This window comes from Dromaius novaehollandiae, chromosome 9 (assembly GCF_036370855.1).
Source record: "Dromaius novaehollandiae isolate bDroNov1 chromosome 9, bDroNov1.hap1, whole genome shotgun sequence".
NCBI lineage: Eukaryota > Metazoa > Chordata > Aves > Casuariiformes > Dromaiidae > Dromaius > Dromaius novaehollandiae.
This window is the reverse complement of record NC_088106.1, coordinates 13,710,073-13,730,670: the sequence shown is the minus strand read 5'-3', so window position 1 is coordinate 13,730,670 and position 20,598 is coordinate 13,710,073. Positions and strand designations below refer to the sequence as shown.

Sequence of the window (20,598 nt, the reverse complement as noted above, 5' to 3'; positions counted from 1 at the left end):
GGATGACCGCGCATGAACTATTTTGTCTCATTTTTGTATCTTAATAATAAGCTGTCACAGTTTCAGACCTGGAGAGAATAGCTTCAGATAGGACAATCAAGGCGTACAAATATATATTAAAAAAAAGAACTCTCTCTCAGTGTAGCAGTTCCACCTTTTCAACCACTGGTCCTCTTTCCAAACAGCTGGATCAACAGGCTGAGGAAGTGCATTTCTTAAAAAAAAGAAAATCCTGGTGGGGCAGAGAGGCAAAGGTTCAAATGGAAGCGTGGTACTCAGCCAGCACAGAGTGGAGCAGCCTCACCAAGGACTGCTTTTCATGAAAACATTTTTGTTTTCAACAAAAGGTTGTGTTACCATCACAAACAGAAGAATACAGAAACCTAAGTTTTTTTTCCTTTACAAAACAAAAACTGAGCTGAAAACTGATGTTCCAGCAGAAATCTCCATTGTGAGAATGGAGCCATCTACCAAATGTATATAAAAAAAACATGGAGAAATTCTGACAAGCCCTAATAACTGCCATTAGTACATTTCAAAAATAAGAGGAACACAGATGTCTGTGGATCCGTCTGCTTTCTGAACAAGTACTATCACCTCCATTACCGATGGGGACTCAGAAGTACAGAAAATACATTAAAAACGCTGTTGGAGCTCCTGAATTTCCCCCAGCTTCAGCTGGAATTCAGGGCCCTCACCGAATTTTTCCCTTACAGCCAAGTGGCAGAAAAGAAAACTGAGGCAGGTTTTCAGACCCGTTACTGGGAAATACGCCTGCTGTCGCAAAGACCCCAGTTCCCACACTGGGATGGGGAGAGAGACCGCGAGCCCCTTTTCTCCTCCAAAGGGTCTTGCACGGCTCACGCAGAGCAAAACAGAGGAGGTGGTGAGCCAAGGGCTGCTGAAATTGATGCAAAAAAATCCTCTTCTAGGTATTCAGCAGCTTTGGCAAGTAGGTTACTAGAGAAACCTCTCAAGACAGTGTCCCTCCATGTCAGCGAGGTGAGGACCGATGGAGAGGTGTCTGGGATCACAGCACTGGCTAGAGGGTTGGGCTCAGCTGTCACTGCTGACCTGACACATGCCACTCAACATGCCCAAATTGAACAGGAGGCCAATGTACTCCAAGGTCACCCAAGAAGCCCAACCCAGCCACCACCAACAGACAGCACAGAGTGACTCCGCATGCTCCAACACCAGCATCTCTGTCTTGGCAACCCAATGTCATCTCGACCATCTCCAGGCAACACAACCAGGACGTGCAAGCCCTCCCCAGCTTCTCTCAGCCTGACACTACCTGCTAAAAGAAGGTCTTGGCTGCTGCACTACAACCCCAGCATTAAAACGGCCCAGGCGGGTGGAGGGGTGGAAAAACAAGCTTATATAACAGCACGACAGTGGAAAGGAAACAAGATCCTAATCCCCTAGTTCAGCACTATTGTGAACAGGCCAACCCTTGGCATAGCTGTCAAACACCCATCTATCTCAATATAACAACGTGGTAATCATCTGCCTCCAGAACCACACACAGCTCGATGCGTTTCCCTTACATGTCAGTGAGTAACTTTCTCCTCCCAGAGGCAACAGAAATGTGGATACCAGCAACACAATCCTCTTTATGCACCGGTTATGCACCATTACCTCAGCAACCTGGGCTCGTACAAGCTCCAGCCCTCTCAGCCGGGTTGAGGTGGGGCTTTTGTTATGGCAAAAGCTTCAGAGCTCACATATCCTGCCAGTGTCTCATGCAAGAAAGTTAGCCTCACAGACTTCCATGGGAATTCTACGGATTATCATCCCACCAAAGCAGCTTGCTTAATTGTCTGTAAAAATGGACTGAGATTTATCGCATAACTTCTTTCAGCACAGTAAGTGCAAATATTATTACCTTTTTCCCTCTCCTGCTTAAAAATAAAGAATAAGAAATCCTTCAACCCCTTCGTTCATGCTATTTTATCTTGATCTAGAGAAGTATATACAATGCACTTGCACTGGATTTCCTTTACTATTTGAGTAGCACCAACAACAGCTACTATAAAAATTGTATCTCTGGTCCTCTAAAATTTAGTTCACTTCGACTGCATTACTTTTTGCTGATGAAAAGAAAGAAGCTTTTGGTTTGCAGAATGACAAGGTTATCAGCTAAACATCTCTCAACTCCCTTACTGGAACTCTTTGGTATTCATGGGAAGAGATCAAGCTTCTTCCCACATATCTGGTAGTTACTCAGCACCAAGTTTTCTACTACTAATTCTCCATGTTCTTCCAAGAGTTTGCCACACAAAATCCTCCAGTCCTGCTGCACTCTATTTTGGAAGAGTACGTGGCTATTTGTTTGAAACATTAGCTACAGCGTGTGGGTGCAACATCATGCCAAAGGAATGAAACACTGAGACCAAGGAAGATCTCTTAACCCTTCTTCCATCTCACTGGCATGATTCACAGTAGCACCAAACAACATAACACCACAATCATACCTGTCCTCACCTACTCCCACTCTACCATGCTGAGCTTGTCTGTAGGAATTTTGTCCCTGAAGCCAATGTTTATGTTATCAAACATTTTTTTATTTGGCAAGGGGAAAAACAGAAAGCAACTGCAGAAACTTTGGGATAGAAAGAGCTCTATGACTTACTAGCTGGTACTTTTAACCTCAAAGGGTGACTCAACACAACATCAAGTAGTCCAGCATCCAACATGCAAAGAAGCAAGACCAATTCCATACCAGCCATCAGCTAGGTTCAAGGAGAGTCAGCAACTGCACTGAGGAGTCAGGAGAAACAGAGAGGAGGAGAGAGAAGGAACAAGAAGGATGAGTACTGCATCCGTCACAAAAGATACAGCCACATGACTGATCACCATCACTAAGGCAGCAGGAATAAAATGGGGGGTGGGGGGAGGGAAGGTACCTCTGTGAGTAACCACAACAGCTCAGATAATGGTGACCATACACAAGTCAGCACTTGCCAAGAATGACCACGCAGTGGTGTTTGAGATACCATACTCAGCGTTCAGCCTAGAAATAGGAGACATCTGTGGGGGACTGAGTGGGAAAAGCTGGCAAGCCTCGACCATTTCACATCAAGCCTGCAAATCTGCACGTTGCATTCAAAGACTCACGGCAGCCTCATATAAAGCCGTTTGCCTATAGCCAACATATCTCTAGTTACAACCCTCAGAAACACAGATGACTTGATTACCAGCCCTCTATCGGCATTCAGAGAGACCAGAGAAGGTCAACAGAGTCATCACCAAGGAACAGAAAACAAGCACAACTAGCTCAATGGGAACTTGACAGGACAAGAATGACTGCAATCACAGAGGAAGGAGTAGAGTTCACTTATGTAGCCTTCTTTTTCTGAGGCTCTCAAAGACGACAAAACCTCTGACCTTTGATTAAACTACGTTACTTTCAGAAGAGGGGGCGGTTCAGGAGCTTGGGGATTCAATAAGAAACTATTTATCTCAAGGTCATGGGTTCAAACCCTCTCTGAGTTCTTTTTTTCTTAGTCAATTAAAACAAGAGACTTAATCTGCATTAAAAAAACTTGCTACTAAGGGCACAATCAGATACTGCCTTGCAAAACAGGCAGTTTAAGAAAATACAGCTCCTCTGTTATAATTGCAGGCCCCAAAGCTAAGGCACACTGCATCCACTGGGCTCTGGACCTCACTGCCCAGGAGCTTGACCGCTTTGGACTAGGCAATTCCCAACCCTTAAATCAGCAGTGATTTCAAAGAGCCCCTCTGATGTGCACTGAAATGGAGTAAGAGCACTTAGGTGGATCCTTACCGCACGTCAGCGGGGGAGCGCTTATGACCAGCTCCAGGGAGGTAACGCTTTGCACTCCTTCAGCCGTTTTGCAAGCAATTGTGTGGCTACACTGCAAATCACACCCAGGCCCCAGCTCTTATGATGACAGATATATGACAAGTGCAGAAGTCAAGCAAACAGAGGGAACAGAGAGGACACCTTTCATTACATCACCAGGCCAGTACAATACATGAATCAAAGTTAATGCATATCTGAAACCAATTACTGACAGAAACTAAACTATCTAGGAACTCCAGCAGCTGCATTCAGAGTTCCCGGTAATGAGCACACAGACACAGTCAAAACTCTTTTTTGTTTTGTTTTCTAACCAGTAAAAAGTCAAGACAAAATGTGCCCCTGCATATAGGGTGCAGACACATGCCTGTGTCACTTTTAGTGGCTTCCCACCGAGAAAAATACACCACCACCCCCATAAGTAACCATTAGGTTTTAATAAGGTTTTTGACAGCCTCACACTTTTGCTGTATCTACCCTTTAGTCCAAAAGCAACTTTCTGCTGAGAAAGGATCTAACAGTAAACTTGCAGTGGCTCCGGTAGCAAGCTGGGAGCTCCCCTTTCCCAACAGGACCAGCTCTCTCACGCAAGCAGATCCCAGCGCTGCCAGTGCCCTCTCACGTGGCAGCCAGTGCAGGAGTAACGCAGCAAAATGAAGGCGTTTGGAAACAAATGGGAAGCAAGTAGAGTTTTCTTCCATTCACTGAAGACAGTAATTATTCTGGATAGGAGTGCATATCCTTTGGCTTTTAATTAGTGGTAAACCAAGTCAATCTCGGTTCATATTAGTGAGAAACTATTAGGGGCTACGGTTTTGCAGCCAAGGAAAACAAATCTGTACCAGTTCTTCACCCCAAGAATAACTTCTGATTGTCAAGCACAGTTACCAGGGGAATGAATAGCTCCTAATGCAAGCTCCTCAGTCAATTAAACTAATGCAGACAAAAAGGCAAGGCAGCAGTAGCAGGCAGCAGCAGAAAGCTCAGGGTGCTCTAGATGCATGTACTTGGCGCACACAGAGCAATCACACAGCAGGTTAACAGTGACAAGGGAGAGGGAGACCAGCCCACAGTTTCAGTGTTAGCAGAAGACATGGGAGGCCTGGCTCCAGATCCGAGCTTACCACAGGCTACCCTGGCCCTGGGCAAATCATTTAACCGCTCTGTGCCTCAAAATCATGCTTACAGCCTAGGAGGGTTAAACATGCTGGAGCCTGAGGTATCTGGATAAGACAACAACAGGGCTGTATTATAGAACAGACAGACTTTACTCCCTCCCCAAAGAGCAAGGACAAAGTCCCACCTGGGAAAAACACCTCTACAGTGGGATAACACCACCAACTTGCTCCTGGAGGGCTCCAGGTACCCTTCCAGCGCTGCAGCCACCACAAGCAGCACATCGTCAAGCGAGCCACCAACTTCATCATCCAACGCTCACCTGCCTACAAGGGACAGTCAGCAGCAGCCGCCACAGATGGGTGCTGCAAGGCTTCTCCTTGGGACATGGGAGCTGAACAGCAAAAACTAGTAGGGTCTCAAGATTTCAAGAAGCTTTAACTGAGAAGACAGAAGCACACGCTGGTATTCTTAGCCATGATTCATATTTAATGGAGAGTGATACACACCTGAGTGAGGAAATACCTAAGAAAAGTCCTTGATCTATTAGTAATCCAGAACTATCCTACTGCTGCCTCCCCCTCTACTCAGCAGCCTTATAATTATAGCTCTCCCCAAAAAATTAGGAGAGTAATCAAGCTAGAGCACAAAATAGAGACCAGCAGAAACAAGTACAATCTTTGGCCCTTTTGGGGCGAGAAGGCTGAATGTCTAAAGCATCCTGATCATCTTTCAAAGCACTCAGGAAAAAAAAAAAAAAAAATCAGATGCAGCAGGAGCTTGTTTTTCTTCACAGCTGCTGTTTGTAGACTAGCTGTTGGGGCACTAACGAGCCACATGAAGTGGATCCATTCCTTTTTCTTCCCTTGTGCAGCTGAATTTTAGTAAGAGGATGAATATGGATTTCAGCAGCTACAGCAGCATATAAAGGATGCCTTCCTTACTCCTCATTCTTCTGTGACATGGTACAGTTCCATTTTCTCTTTGAAAACTGTTAACCAAATTCCCTTTCTTTTAGAATGTCAAACTAAATTAGCAATATGTTCTGCGAAAAAAAAAGCATTTTTCATTTTTTTCATCCTCCACATCTCCTCTTAGATTGTTGGCCAGGCTCTGGTCACAATTCACCCCAGAATTTAAACAGGAACGGACTATAGACCAGACTTTGGCCCCAATTCACCCCAGAACATAAACAGTAACTGCCCTAGAGTCAGTGCAAAAAGAGCATCTCCCTTCGCAGTCCTCTGCCCTGTACCTCACAAAACAAAGTGTCAGGCAGCTTTCAGCCCATGCAGTACTGAGCAAACTTCTCCTGATAAAAAATGCTGCAGCATATTCATCATCTGAGACCTCAGAAAACTCCATACAAAGTTACTGTTGTGGAGTTCCTTAGGTGCTTCACACATCATCTCTGGCAGCTGGCTGGGGCCGCACTTTATCATGGGATGGAAGATGGAACAATCAGGAAATTAATCTCAAACAACAGGGCCTGGAGACTCCACCACAACCTGTTTCTTCAGCAACACACATCTAGGTGACTCGCTTGATTCTCAGGTATCATGGGTCTTGCAACTTGATGTTCACATTTTGAGACAGAGAGAGGCAAAGCGAAGGGTTCAGACCAGCCACGAGCATCGTGCCTTCACAAACCACTAGCAAAGATGTGGGCGCATCAGCTCACAAAAGAGACAGGCAGCAAACAAAATCTACAGCTACCTCCTTTTAATTGGATTTTAATAAAGAGTGTGTATGCAAACATTGGGCTAAATCCTATTCCCCCTTGAAAGCCAAAGGAAGCTGCGTCTTTGATTTCAGTTCGGCCCTTACATAGCCGAAAGCAACACAAGCCAATGCGGTCAAACCAGTCCAATGTAACAGAGGCAGGTGCAGTGCAAAGCTTAACCCACACAGCCACATGAATACACCTCAGCTTAGCTGTGCTCTTCTAGCAGGTGCTATTTGAATCCTGGGCATCTCTCTAGCAAAGTGCAATGATATTTAACTTCCTTGTGGGATCACAATGCTGCCAAACATCTGTTACGATTAGTTAGTTCATGTCTGTAAAGTGCACACAAATGCTATCATAAGGAAGGGACTGACCTATTTATGGATGTGAATGCCAGACTGGGACCCAAACCCCATACTGTATTTGCACATATGGCCACGTCTGCCCTGCTAGATTTTACTGTCTTAAGCTAGGATGTAGGCACTAGGTACTTCTGTTTTAAATTACAGGCAACCTAGTTTTGGTCACAGGTAGTTAAGTACCAAGTCAAGTACTGAAGTATTCAAGTACTGAATTTCGTAAGCAAGCTGGGCTAAGGTGGCCCAACAAGCAGCTCCCAAATGCCACACATCCTGCTGCTTACTAGCTACAGCACACGAGGCAACCTTTGCAGAAGAAGCCCACCTTTCCCCAGCTCTCCACTCCCTCTGCCACGGAGCCCTACAGGAGCTGCAGGGGCACATGGACTCATCCCACAGATCTCCAGCAGGCTCAAAGGCAGCAAGCTGTAGCAAATTGCCATGAGGAATTTGGGTGGCCAAGGGACTTTGCATCAAGTTACACGTTTCTCTTGGGTGTCCCTCCCTCCCACGCAGACCTCCTGTGACTAAGTGTTGTGGAACGAGATGGAAGAGAGCATACAGCTCAGAAACCACAGCAGTAAACAGTCATGAGAGAGACTAGCTCCCCAGGAAGAATGCAAAAGAGCCAAACTAGGTTTCCGATGGAACTCAGCAAGTTTGTTAAAAGGATTATATGCTGTAATTGCTTGTGATTGCAGTGCCACAGGAGCCCTACATTCCCATGACTCAGAATTGCTTTGAATCAAGTTGCAGTCCTAGACGTATAGCTTTGTTCTGCCAGAAGCTACTGCTCTTTCCTCTGCAGATACACTTCAATACTTATCAGGTCTCCATCTTCGTCACGTTCTGCTAACACATACTTTTTACATCCTTTTCATCTTCCCCTATAATCAGTGTCTTTATGTCCCCAAGTCAACCACTCTGCTCTTCTCTCAGCATTCTCCAGTTAATCTTCATCTCTCAGGGCTGAAGCTCCTCAGACCCACACACTGCTCTACCACTGCAGCCTGCACTCTCTGCTTGGCTTCACAGTGCTTCCAACACTCTCTGGCAGACTCACTACTCTCCTCTGGGTATCATAACAAATGACAGGCTCAGTCCAAGATGCTGCAGTTCACACATATAGGCACAGACAATACACAAAAACGTTGTCTCTGGAATATGGAAGCAAAAACAGAAAAGGAGAATGAACAGGAGCCCAGGAGCACACCAATGCCATATCCAGAATTACTCATGTTATTCATTAGATGGATAGGCCTTTTCTTGCTCTGGAGATCAAAAGCATCTGGAGTCATTTCCATTATATGTCAAGTAGAACGTGCACAACCAAAACATGCAGAAAGTATTCCTATTCAAAAAGCCACATCCACCAAGACAGCTGGAACTAAAGCAGATGATCCAATATGGGACTTTCTGAAAATACACAGCTACCTTTGTACATCCAGTTACACCCATGAAATAGGGCACACCCTTAATCAGATATGAATCAAATCATCTGAGACATGAGAAATTTATCAAGAGCTGTTGAAAAAAACCCATACAGTTGCTCCCGCTTCACTACGATTTACCTTCAAGGGATAGCGAGCAGCTGATGCAAGCAGACATCAGCCGAGAACACAACAGAGCTGGAGCCATCACATCATTTTCGGTAGAACCTCCTGCACGTGGCAGCACGGTCCAAGAGCTAAAGCACCACATGAGGCATGCAAATGGATGTGTAGAGATCGGAGACACTTGAGTTAGCACACACAGGGAACTCCAAAGGGCAGGGAATCGAGCACTACTGATAGTGGTACAACACCCCTACAGGAGACCTGACCCTAGACAAGGTGGGGCTCTGCCAGAACAGATGATCGTTGCAACACACAAGAGTCTGAGTCTTCTCTTTTTGACTCCAGGGCGTATCAGGCAGTGCAAAGGAGAGATTATGCCAACCCATCTGCTTTGCATCCTCAGAGAGATCTAATACCTACATGTACCAGAAAGCAAGCATAAAACAGCATGTGTATACTGTACACAGAATGAGGGGATGGGAGCTTACTTTAGGCACAGACCAATTTACAAACCAATACACCCTACATGGATCCTTGTCCGTAGCAAGGAAACGAGCTCTGTTCTCATAGCTCCTTCTACTCAAGTTCTACAGCTTGGTCCTTAAAAACTTCTCCATTGATTTCCAGCAGCACTCACACACCCTGAGTTCACAACTCTCCCACACAACAGAGTAAAACACGCTGTGCCAAGCAATGAAATGAGGAACACAGGCACTTCATAAGCTGCCATCCTTTCCCCCAGACGCTTCAAATACCTGGGTGGGCAGAGTGCTTTGGAATGACATGCTCATTTATATTGTTTTAAGTTCACCTGCTGCTCTGGCTTCATTCCCAATTCTCTTATGCTTAGGAAGATATTGGAAGAGGCCTTACATGCCAAGAACACTGTACTCATCCCTTCAGTAGCATAGAGGTGCAAGATAATGTGATTAATGTGTGCATTAATAATGTGATCTTCTGTCCTGTGTGATGTCTATTTACTGCAGTGAAACTACTGCTGTTCTGCATGCTACATCATCACAGCAAAAGAAAAGAAGCTGAACTTCCCCGACCAGATAATTTAACCCTTCTGCCCATGGTTTCTTCCCCATCTGTCTGCATTTGAAGCAAGTTACGACTCTGGCTCAAGAAAGTACAAACACTTGCGCACAAGTAGCTGCACTGAGTTCCACTGGATTAGTCATACATTTGAATTTCAGACTTACTACTTACTATGCCAGTGAGCCCTCCTTAAATGGAAAAGATGTAACACTGTGTTTCCCAAGCTCTGTTCTGAGCTGAGTATGAAATGGACCCTCTGAAACAGAACCAAAATGGAACCGCGCTGGGGAAGGCAAAATGAGACACTGTAAAGGCAGACTGCCCTCTCACAAAACAGTCTGCAGAATCAAAAGTGATGGAGGATCACCAGGACTCTAAAAGAAGCTTAAACTACACTAAGAACAGCAGTCCTACCATACACAGGAAAACAAGCCACTGAACAGGAGGGAGTATACAGCAGATGATGTGAAGTCTCTACTATCCTTACTCTCGTCCTTGAAATACGTTGTTTTATATACATATATATATATATATACACACCACATGGACCTTAACCATTTTTCTGGTTCACTTATGGACCTCTCCACTATCATATTTGAAATTCAACAGCATTAAACTGTCCTGGTTTCTAAATGCTGTAAGCAAAGACCAGCCTGCCTACTCAGCTAGGCACTTCAATAACCTAGCAAGACAAATACAGTCCTTGTCCTACAGTCAAGGATGATGATGATAATGCATAAAAGGCAGGTAAAGGCAGAAAAGATGGGGAGATAGACTGTAAAGGTAGGCATAACTGCAATAAGCAGTTCAGAGAAACCTCTAGAATCGGGTGGAAAGGATGCTAAATTCAGACTGTAATTGCAAGCCATTCTTTCAACCATTTTACTCTATTTGATTATGAGTTACGATTGCAAACCAGAGAGCACACCTGGTCTAACTGGCTTTTTTCTCCTGAATTTCAGTGTCAGGGATGACATGAGATTCCCAACTTGAGCCTCAGTGTCCCATCAGTAAAACGGAAAGAATAATTTTACTTCACCTCAGGAGGGCACTGCAAAAATAAAGTGATCCTGACTTGCAAAGTACTCCAATGAAAGAGGAAAGAGCACTCCAGAAATGCACAAAAGGAAATTAATAATTCTGTATTCAGTCCTGAGTTTGAATAGGATATAGTAAATAAGGCCTGGAGCCACACGCTGCACTAAAAGAAAACAAACTGAATACTGCTCATTAAGTATCACCTTCCATTCTGTGTACAAAGAGTAGGTGCTCCAGCAATTACGTGGCTATATCAAAATATCCACTTGCAAGGGGGCCAAATTAAGGTTTCATCGATAACTTTCATTCTGGCATTTCGTAACTTCAGAGCACTTGGACTTTGCAATTTTAATAATATTCTTTTAAGCAAGTTGCTCGTAATTAACTACAGAACTGCCATGTGGGTGCCACAATCACTATCTGTTTCTCCGGGAAAATTCAGGTTAAAGGCTTGTCTTGGCCACAGTAGTAGTTTGAGGTATATCCCAAGATTTGCCCACACCCACGAAAAGCAAATCAAGTCTCTACCCCCAAGTGATGAGGTGTGTTAAATTCAAGCCAGCTGATCTCCTTGGGACTGTGCTGAAACACAAGTGCTGCTGACACTGGAGTTAGTAAGGCAGGGGAGATGCAGCAGCTGGAGTTACAACCACTTATCAGCTGCTAATCCAATCACTCTCCCAACCCAGCCACCACATAAAGCACACTGTCTGGGAGAATCCTCACTTTCATTCAAGCTTGCTTCATTAAGTGGAGTAATTCTAGTCTGTTAAGGTGAGGTAATAAACTGCTGAAACACAGTGAGTTCCTCAGGGTAAGTGCACACGGCACATCATAGATGCACATGCACATTACTGAGATAAAAACCACAGCAGTGGGGGTACCATTAACACAGGAACCGCAGCAGGACTGGCTGCAAGTCACCTGTGAAACACTCCAGGCTTCTCTTCAAAAAACTCAGACTCGAGTTTCATGCTGCCAGCTACCTTGCTGACAGAGCCCAGGAGGATGTATTTTTTCTCTGCTATGCATAACTAAGGTTTCGAATTGGACTGCTTCTACCTCATCGTGCAATGCATCCATATCCATCCCATCGGGCTCCACAGCCACAACTCCCCTTAAAGGTCTCTGGCATAGTCTGTCAGCCTCCTCCATCCTTCCTGCCTTCACCAGACTGGCCAGGCTGCCAGGGAAGCCACCAAGAGGAGCAAGACTCTCGTTACTCAGCAGCATTACGATCCCCAGCTGCAGAGTCCTGGCAGACACTCTTCAGCTGGAACAGAGATCAGGAGCACAAACAGAGGGAGAGGAGGAAATGGCTGCAGCTCCTGACAGTGCCATTCACTGGCTTAGAAGTGGGGAGGGGGAGTTACAAATTGATGCATAAACAAGACCTGACTGCATAATTCAGAGCTAACAGGGTAGTTTACTGAATGTTAATTAAATTCTCAGTGCCTGTTACCAACTGTGGTGATCAACTTATTTTTAAATTAAATAAGCAATAAATGCTTAGCTGAATTTCTATTAAATTTCACCCAGTGAATGAAGTATGCAGGGCTTTTAATAGACATTAAACAAGATAGTTATGGCAAGTTAGTTGATATTTTATTACCTAGAGATAATGGCATATTAAATTTCCACTAACTATTCCACTGGTGGCACAGTCATCCAAGACTTGGTGGAAGTTTGCCTGCCTCGAAGCATCACCGGGCAGCTATAGTAGAGGGAGGAAGGCAGTATTGAATGGCACCTACTCAGAGGATGCTCAAGTCACAAACTCACTTTTATGCATGAAACAGGATCCCTTCTACCTAGAAAGCCTTGGAAACCCCAAAGAGCGCTGACAGGAGCTATCACACAGAACCAAAGTTGGCATAATGCCTGCAGAGACCCTGAAGCATCCCACCTCCCAAATTCCCCCGGGGGGCAGATGAAGCTATCTGAGTGCAGGCAGGCATCATACTGACCAGGGATTAGTGGAGCAGCCGGCAGCCCTCTCCATAAACACCTCCTTGCCCCTGCTGGGCCTTAGGCTCTCATCTGTGCTCTGGCATGAACAGCCCCTACCACCCGAAGGCTCCTGGGATAACATAAGGACTGCTGCTCCATAAACAAGGGCACTAGAGAGGACACAGTGATTTACGGGAGTTCATGCAGGGAAGGCTGGAGCTAGTCCAGGACTGAACACATGTCTCAGGCAGACATCCACCGGACCAGACCAGGCCAGAGTCCTACAGAACTGCCCTGCAGGCCAAATGCAAACACAACCCGAAGATGCAGAGATGTGCCTCTCTAAACCTTCTCCCCCTCGCCCTTTCTTCCCAAGCTGCCTGCCCCCTCCTCTCCTCATCTCCACTGCTTTCTGACAGTACAGGCTAAAGGAGAGGGCCAGCATGTCCAAGGAGACTCCACCCCTCCTTTGGACACCACCCTTAGCTGGAGCCACCTCCTCCCAAACACGCTGCTACTGAGAAAACATTGTATTACACAGATCCCTTATGGCATCAGGGGCTACAGAAAATGCCCTCATTGGGAGCCTGCAAGGCTCAAAAGCTGGTATCTTTTTCTAAGAAAAGGTTATCAGTAGCCCACAACTCCACCAATGTTTGTTTTCCTTTCTTGAGCATATTGCGATAGTTTGGGAGTGCTTACGAGTGACTCACACGTGTGTCACTGTCACCCACAGATCCCAACAACAGATACTGACAACCTAAAATGACATATAGTTGCTGACAGCTACTTAAAATGATCATTTTCATGCCAGCTCTTGCACTTGCTCAGAACGCGATTGAAACTGTCTTTGAGATTAAAGCAGGATCTCTATCAAAGTGTCTTTACCAGTAACCTTAATCACAACAATTAGGTGTAGGTAGCGTTTTTTTCATATTTGGCTTAGAGACAGTACCAACCCTACCTGCCTTGCCGTGCCCAGAAGTATGAGGAACAGAAAGAGCTAAGCCCTGCACCCAGCTAACCCCCATTTCTTGGGCAGGCACAAGCTGTCAAAAGCTTTTAAACTTTGTGGGGTTTTTTTGGTCTGTGGTTTTCGGTTTGATTTGTTGTTTTCTCTTCTCTGTTTGTTTCTATTTTACAAAACAAAAACGCTCCCCAACTAAAAAAAAAAAAGGAAAACACAGAGCTTTTCATATTTTACTGATGCTGTCCTTTACAGAGACCCAATTTACATGTGAAAGTTGATTGCAACATTTTCCTTCCAATCCCTTCTCTGGAACCATTGTTCATGAAGTTATTTAAAGTCCTGCATTTTCATACATGTAACCCACACTCTTTAAAGGTATTGTTCCTTGCAAATCCGTCCCTCAGATAACCCACATCCTTAGATAAGCGATGGTTTCCGTCTCCCCCACTCCTGCCTGCTTTTCAAATGTGGCTACAGTTCCAGTAAGCTCTCTAGCTTTTAGCAGAATTACCCTGCTATGAGAGCAAGAACAAAGAGAGGTAATGAAGCTGGTGGGGTAAGAAAGCAGGCTAGGGAGGACCAAAAACAGGTAATATCCTCACTTTCCTGCTCACGGATGCATATAACAAGCACAGGTGCTGGATCCCAGGCTTCTGGCAGACCACATACACAGGAATTTGTATTCACATTGCTTTCTTGAAGTTTTCTCTATGTCAAGAAAGTAATGTACCTTAAAGGCACAGATGTACCTAAAGCACATGAATATTTCTTTGTCATCACTGTGTCACCTCCTTTAAAACCTCTTAATGCATCTGTGGGGATGAGTACTTGGCCTCACCCTCACCTGAAGGATTTAAGCAGGCTGCTGGAGTCACATGAGACCTCAGGCAGCCACAAATTGCACGTTCAAGAGCAGGGATGACCAGTTAGCAGCCCAGAGGCAAAATCCAGCTCCCAGCCCAGCGCGGCCCCAGGGCAGGCCAGCCAAAGGAAGGCACTGCAGCACGTGGGTGCTGCCCAGCGCCACACCGGGGCAGGGAGAGCTCATTAGGAGAAACGCAGAGCTGTGTGGGTCAGGCTTTCAGACACTTGACTAGGAACGAAACACCACCGAGTATGCATTGTTCACATAACCATGATGGGCAAACGAATAGAGAAACTACTGTGGTCACCCTCAGGGTATATGTTTCCACAGACACACAGAAACTGTCTTATTGCAAACAATTTGTCATCCACCCAAGCTACTGCTTTTCTCCAGCTACAGTCAGCAAGAGATACTTTAGAGAAACCTGCACAAAACATTCACCTCTTTACAATGAGATCTTTATGATGTTTGTAAGAGGCACTACTATTAGCTGGTATAACTTCGAATGTACCTGACATTCATGTCATTGTCCTGTCTTCTTTCCAAACTCAGCTGTATTCTTGTCCTCGGCAATGTTCTGCATGATAAATTCCAGCATTTAATCACGTTACATGGAAAAGCATTTACTTTTGTTCACTTTGAATCAGACACTTTCACTGTGGCTCCTACACCTCACAGGCATTAGCACAAAGGAACAGAGTCTCCTTCGACAGCATTCATTACTTACGTGACACCTTTCCTAATGTGTGTCCTTTGTGTAGGAGCAATCCCAATCTGTTGATCAAAGTCCCGCAGGTTTTCCAGCTCCCTGCCTTTTTTACCGTCCTTCCTCAAAACAGCAAACTTCACAAAGCAGAAGGCAGTCACTTAAGTTTTACAGTCCGACATTACATATGTTAACACAAATAGTAATTTCAACAAACAAGACAACAGTCGGGCTTGAAATCAAGTAATGGGTGTCTCAGCTCTGACCATGGCTTGCCATACTCTTACTTGTGCTATAAATTGTCATTAAAAATATATAATGATGATCATACTATATTTAAAAGCACTTCAACTCCACTGAGACTGTAGCCAACACTATTTTGTGCCTTGCAAAACTCAAGGATAAAGCTCTGAGGCATTATGCAGCACTATTTGAGCTCTAAACTTCAGCCCCTACATAACTTGGGGAAACAAGAGTTTTAGCAAGTGATGCACTGAATCTGCACTTAACTTATTTGAAATTTTGAATTACACTTCAGTGGCTCCTGATTCTAGTTAGACAGCAACCCATTACCTCTCAAAAGCACAGCACAGTCAAAGCTGAGATTCAGAGAAATCCAACTTTGAGATCTGACACGCTCTGCAAGCCTTTGTGACACAAGGCAGCTAAATTGCACGGGAACCTGGATTTCTTATACCTAACTGTGACTGTTGGGACATTGGATCTGAAAACCACTGCTGGTCCACTGGTCTAGATAGAGGAAGGTGTCCACGCAACAGCTGTAGTTTCACAAGAGCATGTCCCAAACAATACCACTTGACGCTTTTATCCCCAAACACTGGACAACTGTTAGTCTGAGCAGTGACTAAAGGGACCAGGACATACAGAGCCAGAAGAGCCAGGCACGCTGCACAGCATCCCTGCCCTGATGCCGAAGGGAAAAATCTCTCAGTGAGATGGGAATTTAAGTTTCTATCATAGTTCAGTTCTAGCCTTTCTTGCCAAGACAGCTTAAGCGAGTGGCAGCCAGTACCGATCATAACTGGCAATCGAGACTCACACGCTGAAGACACATCTGTTCAACAACGGGAGAAATCTGGAGCGCAGCAACTCTAACAGACCTAGACAGCAAGGCACATGGTAGTTTATAACAAGAGCAACCCACTGCAGCTCAGGGCTGCACCTACAAAAGCATCAACGAGATACCATTTTGGCTACCATATGTCTCACCTCCCTGGACACGGCCTCCTTTTCCACCCAGAAGTTTTTCCACCCAGAAGTTTATCCAGGCAGAATAAAAGGGCCACGTATTTCTGTCCTGGATGTCTGGACTACAGGATAGCAGGTCATGCCAGACACACACACTGCCTACGTGCCAAGGGACTCTACACAAAGCACATGTGGTGGGCCTGACTTCAGGGCAGAGCGCCTCAAAAATCACTCAAGCATCTTCGCAGTGCACCCAGCACAAGGAGCTCATTTTCACAGTGCAGCCTAGGCCCAACAGACTCATCGCATACCTGCTACCCATCACCAGGCGCCTCTCTCTAGCCAAGAGGTCCCAGAAAGGCCTACAGTGACCCTCAGCACCTGTGTGCTCCAAAGGGCCTGGAAAACTACACTCGGTTGTGTCACCAAGGCACCTGGAGCACCACGAAGTGAAATACCATGAGCTACGGAGATAGTGGTACAGACTCCCCAGGAGCCTAACACGAGCGGACAGACAGCTCAAGCAGCGGAGACGGGAGGAGAGTCGACGAGGAGCAGTAGGGTGTCGAGAAGCAGGGAAGAGTTCCAGCGCTTTTACCAACGTGGATTTAACGTTGCCACCATCCTGGACTGGGTGCCCACCTGATCCGGTAGCTTTTCCCAAGAAGAGCCAACACAAGCTGACTCAGAGGAAGGTGGAAAAAAAATCCCTGAAGAAAACAATTAAAGGAAAACTTCATTTGAAGCACTCAACAATTAGAGGACGGCTTAGTCCGCACGCAGCAGGCCCGAAGGCCCACTAGCGGCACCAGCATTTTGCCACCGAGCTCCAGGCAGGGTTGGACACACAGGGTCACAGCTCGCTGCCTCAGGTGCCCTAGGGCCACCACCCGCATGGTCACCTGCTGACAGCCAGTCCCGCCACAGAAAAAACAGCTAACAAAGGCTAAGCAACTGAAGGAGGGGAACAACAGAACTAATAAAAAGGGAGTGATAGGATGAGATGTCATGTCAGGGGGACAGAGTAGGCCAACAGTCCAAGAAAACAATTTCAACAGTAATACTTTACCCTTGCACAGACCTATTTCCCAAGGGAAAACCCAAATTCTAGAGTATTAGCTAGCCTTGTCTAGACCAGTCCTGCTACTGCAAGGCTGTGGAGTAGAAAATAAAAAAGTTCCTTGCATCCCTAAACTGCACTGCTGTATTACCGCTACACAGCGGGTTGCGCCAAGAGATGCACTTTGCACAGGACAGGAGCCAACATTTTCCAGTGAGAAAGAAGTTGTGTTGCTGATTTACAAACGAAGTTATGTGTCTCCCATTCTCAGCTTGCAAGGATTCCCCTGCCCTCCTAATGTACAAATATCTGTAAATACTTGATCAGTCACTACATGTTACATCACCCAGTTCCCAGTCTTTCAGCAACATCCTGCTCCCTTTCAGATTTTGCCCAGAAATCACTCCTGGAAGATGTGAGCACAAACACCACAGGAAGGCAGGTCCAGAAAGCAGAGAGGCTCTCTAACCTAGACCAGCCCCCAGCATTGAAGACTTCCAGGTGAGGCCTCAAATTCCACATAGGTCAAACGCATTTCTGCATAGGGGTCAAGGTCTTGTGGATGCATAGGAAACTTGACACAGCAAGTTTGACCGTTCCCTCAAGCCCCTGAATTTTTGTGTAACCAAAGGCAATCACCTAATAAGGGAGACTGGTACCAGATATGAACCCAGCTCAAAAAAGTGAAGAACTGGGCCCAAAAGCCAGCTTTTAGGGGCATGGGAAAAAAAACAAACAAACAAACAAAAATCCCAAACAAAACAAAGCAGGAGAATCCAACGCTCACTTCACCACTGGGGCCAACTGCACCTCGAGGCACAGCGCAGCCAGAGGCACAGTGCAGCCAGCACAATTATGCGCGACTTTTCTCCATCAACACCTCCTACTCCAGAGCGCTGCCTGCTCCCTAGCACAGCCCCGGGGCGGAGAGATCGCTCCCGAACAATGGCAGGAGTAACGCTGGTCTGCTTGCAAGGGGGGGGGAAGAAAAGAAGAAAAAAAGAAAAGCCCTGGGTGACGCAGGAGTGTGGGAAATTTTTACGTACTTACCTACTTGGGCAGGGTGGGCCTTCCCTAGCGTACAAAAGGGTGCCAGGGCTTTGCCCAACTTGTTATTGTTACCGCGCTCTATCGCTACTGCCACGCGGCCGAGGGTCCCGCCGTGCCACGCGGGTCCCAGCGCGGGAGCGGCGAGGCCGCCGCGGCCGCCGCCGCCTCCGCCCGCCGCCCCGGCTGCACCTGCGGCCGGAGCCCGCGCGGGGCCGGGCCGCCCCGAGCCCGGGGGGGGGGGGGGGGTGGAGGGCAGGAGGGCAGGGGCGACCCCGCCGGGGCTGGACGGGGGCACCGGGACCGGGGAGGCCCCACCCGCCCCGCCGCGGGGACCCCGCGCTGCCCCCGCCCCGCGGCCGGGCCGCGCCGCCCCCCGCCGGCCGCGGCGCCCCGGGAGGGGAGGAGGAGCCTGGCGCGGCCCCCCCGGGCGGCCGGCGGCGCTCCCCGCCCCGGCCGGGGGCTCCAGCTGCTGCACAGCTGCCTCGGCGGCCGGGGGGAAGGGGAAGGGGGCAAGTTATTATTTGCAACAGTACCTCGGGGGGGAGGAGGCGGCGGCGGCGAGCGCGGCGGCGGCGGCGGCGGGAGGAGGCGGCGGGGGGAGGAGGGGCCGGGGGCGGCGCCGCGCCCGCAGCGGGCCTGGGCCCGCCCCGCCCCGCCCCGCCCCGCCCGGCGCCGCCGCGCCGCGCTCCGCCCCCGCCGCCAGCCTCTTCCGCACGCTCCCCTCTGCATCCCTCCTCCAGCCCCTTCCGCACTCTGCCCCTTCTGCACTCTGCCCCTTGTGCATCCCTTCCTCCAGCCCCTTCCGCACTCTGCCCCTGCTGCATCCCTCCTCCAGCCCCTTCCGCACTCTTCTCTTTGCATCCCTCCTCCAGCCCCTTCCGCACTCTTCCCTCTGCACCCCTCCCTCCAGCCCCTTCCGCACTCTTCCCTCTGCATCCCTTCCTCCATCCCCTTCCGCACTCTTCCCTCTGCTTCCCTTCCTCCATCCCCTTCCGCACTCTTCCCTCTGCATCCCTCCCTCTGGCCCCTTCCGCGCTCCCTCCTTTTTGCATCCCTCCCTCCGGCCCCTTCCGCGCTCCCCCTTGCATCCCCCGCCGTCCTTACCTCCCGCCGGCCGAGGGGGTGGGCCGGGAGCCCCCGGCGCCGACCGACGCCCCCGAAACAAAAAGCGAAAGCGGCGGCCGCTGCCTCCCGCCCCGCCGGGCTCCTGCGCTCTGCCCGGGGCTGACGTCAAGGCCCCAAATTCCTGCCTTTCCCTGCAGGCAGATTTGTCCATGTAAGGGCCGTGCCGGGTCGGGCCCGGGGAGCGGCCGGCCCTGCGGGGCTGCCCCCCCGCGGCGGGGCATCTCCAGGCACGGCGGCCGCGGCGCCCGGCCCTCCGCCCCGGCCGCCCCCGAAACGCGCTGGGCCCCGCCGCGGCGCCCGAGGGGGTATTCAGCCTTCTCGGAGAAGTTTAAAGGACGATTACTCAAAGACGTTTATGGGCCTGAGTTTCCCCGGTCTCTCTGCTCATTTGGGGGGCTTTTCCAATCAAAGTTTCCTCTCTTCTTCCTCAACTGGGACACGTAAAAAGATCCGGGGGGAGGTAAACGATGCTCAAGACTTACAAAGGAGCTGCCTGCTCAGAGAGTCAAAACAAAACCTATCAAGCATACTAAGAGGGGGAAGGGAAACACTATTTTCTAATCTCTTTCAATTTGATTGTTTTGTGGCTATTTATAATGACTGCAATTAAAATAATTTGGATTTGGATGTGATTATTTTTATAATGGAATGTTACCCTTTAAATAGCTACATTGGAAATTTGCAGCCTTCTATCAGGCGACTGCATTTGCATGGAAGAGAAGCCGAAGACGGAAGGGTTACGTTGCATTCAGGCAGTGGAGGGGAGACTTGCCAAGCCTTACTTACTTGGAAAGAGATTTCTGGATGAGTTTTTAAGCACTTTAAATGTATTTCATTTTGACAATAAAGGACTTTGCTGTGCACTTTCAGAAGATGGTTACAGTCTTAACCATTACGAGCTTTAATGTCCACAGTCACTGTTTGACGGCCCCAGGAGGGAACGTTTGCACGTGAGGACCCAAAAAAGGACATTAAGTGCCTAAAAGACTTTAGGAGCT

At 47.8% G+C, this 20,598-nt stretch overlaps 1 protein-coding gene across 6 annotated transcripts in view; it reads right to left on the bottom strand.

Moving 5' to 3' along the window:
- LPP (LIM domain containing preferred translocation partner in lipoma) overlaps positions 1-19,800 on the bottom strand; it is a 367,548-nt gene extending 347,748 nt beyond the window's left edge. For 4 of the 6 annotated variants that reach the window (XM_064516778.1, XM_064516782.1, XM_064516780.1 and 1 more), the window contains exon 1: positions 19,009-19,076. The gene's annotated coding sequence lies outside the window, so the exon portion shown is untranslated. Of the gene's footprint in view, positions 1-18,475; positions 18,851-19,008; positions 19,077-19,579 lie in introns of those variants that run through there. The other 2 variants (XM_064516781.1, XM_026093451.2) reach the window with 2 other exon arrangements.
- Positions 19,801-20,598: the final 798 nt, after the last annotated feature.